The sequence below is a fragment of the Moschus berezovskii genome, chromosome 6 (genome assembly GCF_049115385.1).
Source record: "Moschus berezovskii isolate FMDL1 chromosome 6, NW_MosBer_1.0, whole genome shotgun sequence".
Classification (NCBI taxonomy): Eukaryota; Metazoa; Chordata; class Mammalia; order Artiodactyla; family Moschidae; genus Moschus; species Moschus berezovskii.
The window spans coordinates 104,327,218-104,336,791 of NC_142465.1; positions in this window are offsets into that span (position 1 = coordinate 104,327,218).

Consider the following 9,574-nt stretch of genomic DNA (forward strand, 5'->3'; position numbering starts at 1 on the left):
TGGTTACTCCTTGGAAAAAAAGCTTTGAGTAACCTAGACAGCATATTAAAAAGCAGAGACATCACTTTGCCTACAAAGGTCCCTATAGTCAAAGCTATGGTTTTTCCAGTAGTCATGTACGGATGTGAGACTTGGACTATAAAGAAGGCTGAGTGCTGAAGAATTTATGCTTTCCAACTCTGGTGAGGGAAAAGACTCTTGAGAGTCCCTTGAACTTCAAGGAGATCAAACCAGTCAATCCTAAACGAAGTCAACCCTGAATATTCATTGAAAGTACTGTTGCTGCAGTTCCAATACGTTGGCTTCCTAATGGGAAGAGCCAACTCTTTGGAAAAGACTCTGATAATGGGAAAGATTGAGAACAGGAGGGGAAGGGGGTGACAGAGGATGAAATGGTTGGATGGCATCATCAACTCACACGCTAGTAAAGTAATGCTCAAAATTCTCCAAGCCAGGCTTCAGCAATACATGAACCATGAATTTCCAGTTGTTCAAGCTGGTTTTACAAAAGGCAGAGGAACCAGAGATCAAATTGCCAACATTTGCTGGATCATCAAAAAAGCAAGAGAGTTCCAGAAAAATGTCTATTTCTGCTTTATTGGCTATGCCAAAGCCTTTGACTGTGTGGATCACAATAAACTGCGGAAAATTTTGAAAGGGATGGGAATATCAGACCACCTGACCTGCCTCTTGAGAAACCTGTATGCAGGTCAGGAAGCAACAGTTAGAACTGGCCATGAAACAACAGACTGTTTCCAAATAGGAAAAGGAGTATGTCAAGGCTGTATATTGTCCCCCTGCTTATTTAACTTATGTGCAGAGTACATCATGAAAAACGCTGGGCTGGAAGAAACACAAGCTGGAATCAAGATTGCCGGGAGAAATATCAATAACCACAGATATGCTGATGACACCACCCTTATGGTAGAAAGTGAAGAAGAACTAAAGAGCCTCTTGATGAAAGTGAAAGAGGAAAGTGAAAAAGTTGGCTTAAAGCTCAACATTCAGAAAAGTAAGATCATGGCATCTGGTCCCATCACTTCATGGGAAATAGATGGGGAAACAGTGGCAGACTTTATTTTGCTGGGCTCCAAAATCACTGCAGATGGTGATTGCAGCCATGAAATTAAAAGACATTTACTCCTTGGAAGGAAAGTTATGACCAACCTAGATAGCATATTAAAAAGCAGAGACGTTACTTTGTCAACCAAAGTCCATCTAGTCAAGGCTATGGTTTTTCCAATGGTCATGTATGGATGTGAGAGTTGGACTGTGAAGAAAGCTGAGCGCCGATGTATGAATATTATTGAAGTGTGGTGGTGGAGAAGACTCTTGAGAGTCCCTAGACAGCAAGGAGATCCAACCAGTCCATCTTAAAGGAAATCAGTCCTGGGTGTTCATTGGAAAGACTGATGCTAAAGCTGAAACTCCAATACTTTGGCCACCTGATGGGAAGAACTGACTCATTGGAAAATACCCTGATTCTGGGAAAGATTGAAGGTGGGAGGAAAAGGGGATGACAGAGGATGAAGTGGTTGGATGGCATCACCGACTCAGTGGACATGAATTTGGGTAGGCTCCAGGAGCTGGTGTTGGACAGGGAGGCCTGGCGTGCTGCAGCTCATGGGGTTGCAAAGAGTCAGACACGACGAGCGACTGAACTGAACTGGAAAACCAATTCCATTTCTGCACAACTGTGGCTGAGAGGAGCTGCCCCGCACCCAGGGTTAGGGCGGTGGCCGAGAGGAGCTGTACCACCTCCAGGAGGCGGTGGCTGCTTGGGCACCGGAGGGCCGAGAGGAGCTGATCCACATTCAAAGCAGGAGGGGCGGCCTTGAGGAGATACCCCTCGTCCAAGGTAAGGTACAGCGGCTGTGCCTTGCTGGAGCAGCTGGGAAGAGGTACTCCACGATCAAGTGGAATATAAGAATCCAGTGTTCTGGGGAGGAAGGAACAAGATGCCGGAGGGATAAGACGGCGAGACCACTTTCTTCCCCACAAATTCATCAAAAGAACATTTGAACGCAGAGTAAAGTCCACAAAACAACTTCTGAATACTGGCAGAGGACATCAGGCTCCCAGAAAAGCAGCCATTGTCTTCTAAAGGAAAGAGAAGAAATCCAGCTCCACCCACCAGAACACTGACACATGCCTCCCTAACCAGGGAACCCGGACAAGTCACCCGTCCAACCCCACACACAGCGAAGAAACTACATAATAAAGAGAACTCCACAAACTGCAAGAAGAGGGAAAGGACACCCCAAGCAAAGCAATATAAGCAAGATGAAGAGGCAGAGAAATACCCAGCAAGTAAAGGAACAAGATAATTGCCCACCAACACAAACAAAAGAAGAAGATATAGGGAATCTACCTGATAAAGAATTTCAAATTTTGATGGTGAAAATGATTCAAAATCTTGAAAGCAAAATGGAGTTACAGATAAATAACCTGGAGAAAAGGATTGAGAAGATGGAAGAAAGATTTAATAAGGACTTAGAAGAAATAAAAAAGAGTCAATATACAATGAATAATGCAATAGATGAGATCAGAAACACTCTGGAGGGAACAAACAATAGAATAACAGAGGCAGAAGACAGGATTAGCGAACTAGAAGATAAAATTGTAGAAATAAATGAAACAGAGAGGAAAAAAGAAAAACGAATTAAAAGAAATGAGGACAATATTAGAGACCTCTGGGACAATGTTAAACGCTCCAACATTCGAATCATAGGAGTCCCAGAAGAAGAAGACAAAAAGAAAGACCATGAGAGAATACTTGAGGAGATAATAATTGAAAACTTCCCTAAAATAGGGAAAGAAATAATCACCCAAGTCCAAGAAACCCAGAGAGTCCCCAACAGGATAAACCCAAGGCGAAATACTCCAAGACACATATTAATCAAATTAACAAAGATCAAACACAAAGAACAAATATTAAAAGCAGCAAGGGAAAAGCAGCAAATAACACTTAAGGGGATTCCCATAAGGATAACAGCTGATCTTTCAACAGAAACTCTTCAGGCCAGAAGGGAGTGGCAAGACATACTTAAAGTGATGAAAGAAAATACCCTACAGCCCAGATTACTATACCCAGCAAGGATCTCATTCAAATATGAAGGAGAAATCAAAAGCTTTACAGACAAGCAAAAGCTGAGGGAATTCAGCATCACCAAACCAGCTCTCCAACAAATGCTAAAGGATCTTCTCTAGACAGGAAACACAGAAAGAGTGTATAAACTTGAACCCAAAGTAATAAAGGAAATGGCTACGGGATCGTACTTATCAATAATTACCTTAAACGTAAATGGGTTGAAATTTTCAAAAAGGCTAGGAAACAATTCTCATAGCCATCAATAGTTCAGTGTTGAGTTCATGATTAGTTTTTAAAGTTTGGGACAAACTGTAGTATTTGCTATTTGAAGTACTATTTGTAATTGGCATATTACGATGTAACATTGGTCTTCATTTCCAACTTAAAACGCCTAAAAATGCCTAACAGGTTTTTAGATTTGTGAATTTTAGTTGAAATGTATTTTACGATGTTACTAAACCTGCAGAAATATTGAAATATTTCAGAGAACTTATTCACTATACATTTAATTTATTTTATTTATAAAAGTTATGAACTGTAGAAAGTTTTACTTGTTGGGTCAAATGCTTGTTGCTTCAAATGCTTGTTGCATTTGAAGTGCTAGTTACAAGAAAATCAAATACCTTCAATGTATAAATGCTATTAAGTTTTTAAAGGACTCTGGAGTATAAGTAAGTTTGTTTAAAGAAATTTAGTCTATTCAACCTGAATCAGCTCTGTCAAACATTAATTAAAAGCCTCATTTAAAAATAAATAAATAAATAATGGTGGTGGGAGGGAGGGTTGGGAAGCTGGCTGGAGGTGGAGGTGGTGAAGTTTATAAATCTAATTAAAAATGAAGTTGCATTTCCATTTTCCAAATCCACCCATCCACCAGCGTACTGTGTCACTAGACATTATGTACGATTTTACTTTGCGATAGAAACCATTACATTTAAAAATCCATTACAGCAAGGTGAGTTAGACACATGATGGATGCAGCTTTAATTCTGCCATATATTATTACAGTTAAAATGTAAATGATGAAAAATATTTTGTGCTTATCAGCATTCATGTGGAAATGTGTTTTACAGTGATATATGATGTTATATTTCTATTATTGTGATGAAAAAAAAAGCAATACAAAAAGACGAAGTGTTTATTAAAACATGAAAAAAAAAAGAAATAAATGGTTTTGCAGCACTGAAGAGATTATAGAAAGTAAATAAGCTAGATCAGACCTGTTTTATGTAGTAATTTTATAGTTTATTTTAATTATTTCAGTTGTAAAATATTGTTATACTGTTAATTAGTTCTGATTGTTCATATTAAACTATTGTAATGCAAAAAAATAAATAAATAAATAAAATTAAAAAAAAAAATAAAAGACAAATCAGTCAATCTCATATTATTATATAACCCAAGAAGCTTCTATTGTCTATGAAGTGACAATAAGGTTACTTACAGAGACACCAAACTCTTCCTCACTCCTGCCACCTTTTCAGTTTCATTTCCGCTCACTGCCCTCCTAATGCAATGCTTTATGTTGCCACAAGGACTACTTGTTCTGTCCATAACTTTGTTACCTTCTTAGTAATTCTTTAGGACTCCAATCAATCATATGTTTTTCCCGTCCACCCTACTTCAACCTGTACCAGGATTTGATTTTGTGTTTTTTCTTTCAAGCTGCACACTCATATCACTGCCCCCTATGCAATGACCTAAAATCATTTCTATAATTTTGTCAAATAGATTAAACACCTGGGCTTCAGTGACTGCCCATCTTCAGTGTGTAGCAAAGACCTAACTACATTATATACTCAATAATTATTAGTTTAATGAATGAAATTAGTGGGTATCAAGCAATATACAGAGGACGAGAAGGTTGGATGGCATCACCAATTCAACGGACATGAGTTTGAGCAATCTCTGGGAGATGGTGAAGAACAGGTAACCTGGCGTGCTGCAGTCCATGGGGTTGCAAAAAGTCAGACACGACTGAATGACTGAACAGCAACAAACAATATACATTCAATTAAGTTTGAGTATTTTTATTTCTTGTACAAAAGAGCCTGAAAATGTCAAGATAGTTTGTCTGTAAGTCAGGAAGAAAAATTTGGTATAAATGATAATATGTGCACTAATACACAATACACATAAAGTAAAATGTACCACATGTATCACAAGCCATGGGCACCATTAAAGATTCACTGTCAGAACTTAAATAAAAGTAGAGATAAATGTTGCTATTGAACTTCAGACAAATTAGGATGGAAATTTAAATGAAGGTGGTTTTTGATATGCATTCAACATGCACATCACAAAGCCACCTTCTCAGATTTTCAAGTCCTAATTTAGGACCAGGGATTTATTACCCATCTGATTTTATGGACATGCATCAAAAAGCATTCACTCACTGACTGAATAATTTATAAAGCAGCATGGTTGAATTTGTAGTTATGGCATTAATCAAACAACTAAAGTAAAAGATATGGGAAGACCCAGGAAATAATTTCTCAGATAAGAAAATAATATGAGGATGGAGAAGAGAAAAATTGAAAAAAATTTATCAGAAAAATCTCCTAAAGTTATCACCTGATTGTATTGAAACTAAATCAGCACCTGGCCCAATTTAGTGCTGTCCTTAAAGTCTCTTTTTTTTGTTTTTCTTAGATTTGTTTTGATGCAGCCTTAAAAAGTCTTTATTGAGTTGGTTACAATATTACTTCTGTATTATGATTTTTCATTTTTTGGCCACAAAGCAAAGCATGTGGGATCTTAGCTCGCTGACCAGGGATCAAACCTGCACCCCCTTCAATGGAAGGTGTGTATGTGTGTGTGTATGTGTGTGTGTGAAAGTCACTCAGTCATTTCTGACTCTTTGCGATCCCATCAACCGTAGCCCACCAGGCTCCTCTGTCCATGGAATTCTCCAGGCAAGGTTACTAGAGTGGGTTGCATGCCTTCCTCCAGGGGATCTTCCCAACCCAGGGATCGAACCTAGGTCTCCTGCATTGTAGGCGGATTCTTTACCGACTGATCCACAGGGAAGTAGTGGAAGGTGAAGTCTTACAAATTATCTTTTTTGACATTCAAATAAACTTGCTTTTAAAGGTCTTCAAACTCTTCTACTTTCTGAACCTAAACAAAATTTCAATATTTAGTATCTACTTAAAACATTTTCATGGGCTGAACTCCTCTTCTTATTTAAATTTTACTGATGCCTTTCCATTTTGGGCTTTCTCTTAAGATCTCTGGCCACTGGCTTCTACCTGACTCAGCCGCCATTGATCCACTGAGGAAGAAAACTGGAAGAGGGAAGTGTAGCTTCTGCTACAAGACAAAATGTGCCATCAAGCTCCTAGTCTTAGGCTCAGGCTCCTATGGTCTCCCCCTCCCTCTGCCACCACCCGTGCCCCCTTACCCCACCTTCTCCCTTTTCACTCCACCCCAGTCCCAGCTCTTGCTTTCTTTCCTCGTGGCTAGGGCTCATCATTTTAGATTGCTATTTCATATCTTTGGGGCTCTATTCTGAGAAAACTGGAAATAAAAAATAGCAAGTGTATGTTTTGTGTTCTCAGTCATGTCCAAATCTTTGCCATCCCATGGACTGTAGCCCTCCAGGCTCCTCTGTCCATGAAATTTTCCAGGCAAGAATACTGGAGTTGGTGGACATTTCCTTCTCCAGGGGATCTTTCCAACTCAGGGATCTCTTTATCTCTTGCATTGGCAGGGGGATTCCTTACCACTGCCTCACTGGGGAAGCCCCACCCCCCACCCCATAATTGGAAATTTATAGTTTAAAAACTGAACTCGTATTGCATATGGTGGGAGAAACTTTTGATTAGCCATTTCATGAAGAAACTGATTATATTTTTATCAGACTTCACCACATGTTATATTTAAATATATATGTGTTTCATAATATGGATTTCCCAGGTGACTGAGAGGTAAAGAATTAGCCTGCAGTGCAGGAAACATGGGCTTGATCCCTGGGTTGGGAAGATCCCCTATGGGAGGAAATGGCAACCCACTTCAGTATCTTTGCCTGAAAATCCTATGGATAGGGGAGCTTGGTGAGCTATAGTCAATGGGATTGCAAAAAGAGTCAGACATGACTTAGCAACACAAAAACAATAGCAATGTCATATACATAGGTCATATATTTATCATATTTTAATAAAGTGTTATATATTTAAAATATTTTGTTTTTCCTTTTTTTCTGGACAAACACATTATCTAAAAAATTTGTCTTCATTTTATTTTCTTGTGATCTTTCTTAAAGATTAAAAATACATTTTATGTGCTTTATTCATTTATGTGTGTGCATGCTAAATTGCTTCAGTCATGTCTGACTCTTTGAGACCCTATGGACTGTAGCTGCCAAACTCTTCTGTCCATGGGGTTTTCTAGACAAGAATACTGGAGTGGGTTGCTATTTCCTTCTCCAGGGGATTTTCCAGACCCAGGGATCAAACCCATATCTCTTAGGTCTTCTGCATTGACTGGCAGGTTCTTTACCATTAGCACCACCTGGGAATCCCTTTATTCCCTTATACATATTACCTATGTTTAGCACTTCATTTGCCTGATATAGGGAGCTAAGTTTAATTTTACCAAAAGTATATCTAGTTGTTCAAGTACAAGTTGTTGAGTGTCCTATAATTGAATTTCTGATTCACCCATTTAAGTAACATGTCTGGGTGTCTACTATATGTCAAGGCCTAAAATGATAAACAATAATGGACATATCCCTGTGGAAATTAGAATTGTTGGAGAAAATACATATCAGTCAAATAACTATAAAATTATTATAAGTTTCAGTGTTGATTATTGCCTGAAAAATGTAAATTATCAAGCTATGAGAAATATTATAGAGGTAACTGACCTAGTGTCAGAGTTTCCTGAAGAGCTCTAAGTGAGTATAGGTTGAAACAAGTACTTAACAAACTGAATTATTTCAGTTAGTTAGGTAAAGAAAAGGACAAAGAACTATTTAGGCAAGAATATTAGGATGTATGAAGACCCAGTGATGTTAGGAAAAAATGGTTCATTTAATTAAAGCAGAATGATGTAACAAGGGCAAAAAGATAGAAGTGTATGAAGTTTTCAAAGACAAGACCATAGTAGAGGCAGACAATTTGAGAATAATTTCTTATTTAAAATAGGCCAAATTTTGTAACTGACATAGATATACAGAGAATAAGTAGGGGGACTCCAGATTCCTTACTCTTTCAACAAGTTGAAAAATGGTGACCTTTAATAATGTAGGAACGTCTGTGGGATGATGATGTGTTTACTTTGTTTTCATTTTTGAGGTGTGTGACGTTCTAGTGTTTAATATTGGAGGCATTTGGGAAGGTGCTAACTGGCAAGGGAATAAGTGAGCTGAAACCTAAAGAAGAAATCTTCTCAGAAATCTCAGCACGTGTGTAAACACGTGACAAGTAGTTATTGAGACAAGGATGGTGGATGAAGAGACCAAGAGAATGTAGACTAAAGAACAAATGGTTAAGAAGAAAGGAGCGGTGAATGGTGTTGAATTCTATTAAAAGCTCAACTAAAAGAGAAATAAAGGATCCATTTAGTGAGGCAGAGATCACTTATGGTCTAAAGGTGTGCTGATGCCAAGCAGTCATTAGTAAGGAGTCAGAATGCAATGGCTTGAGTAGTGAGAATAAAATATAATAAATAGCAATGAAATGCAATGGCACTTTGAGAATTTTTCTAAGAGTGACAGAGAGCAAAAATAGTATTTTTATTGAGCTTGAGGTCTAATGATGTTAAATATTGCATGTAATTTTAAACTGATGTGAAGGATAATATTATGAAAATATTGAATATTCAAAAAGAGTGGAGTGGTAAGTAGTGTGCGATTCTCGGGTGGCAGAGTGGATAGATTCAGATATAGTTAAAATTGGCTTTATTGAAGAGGAAAGAAATCACCTCTGTTGAACAGGAGGGAAGAGAAGATGCATGCGTATATAGGGAGAAAGATGAGGTAATCTGGTACTTTTTCTTTTTCTGTGATATAGGTCATCTTCTGAGAACAAAGAGAAGGTGTGGAAGAGAGATTTGTTAAGAATGGAGAATGTGTGATAAAATCAGTTGCAGAGAATGTGAAAGAATGATGACCGAAAGAAAGCAATAGGATGCCTACCAGCATTAAAACAGTTTGGTGCTGGTGACAATGAATTTATATTGCAGTAAATCTGACTTCTTCTAAAAGCACTTGGCTTCTCAGGTGTTGACAGACAGAAACAGATAATTTATCTCAAACATAGGATAATGATTTTATTGAACAAGTGGGACCAAAATATGTTCAAGGAAGTTAGTGATTGGCAGAAGAGAATCAAGGTTGACCTGAAAGAAAGTGAAGAAAGAAATATACTGATGGAGTGGAATGAGGTCAAGTTGGACACAGGGCTGGAGACGTCAATGAGATCAGAGTGTTTTCATGTTGGAGAAAGATAAATAAGCAATCTTGAAAGGTAAGAGTGTTTG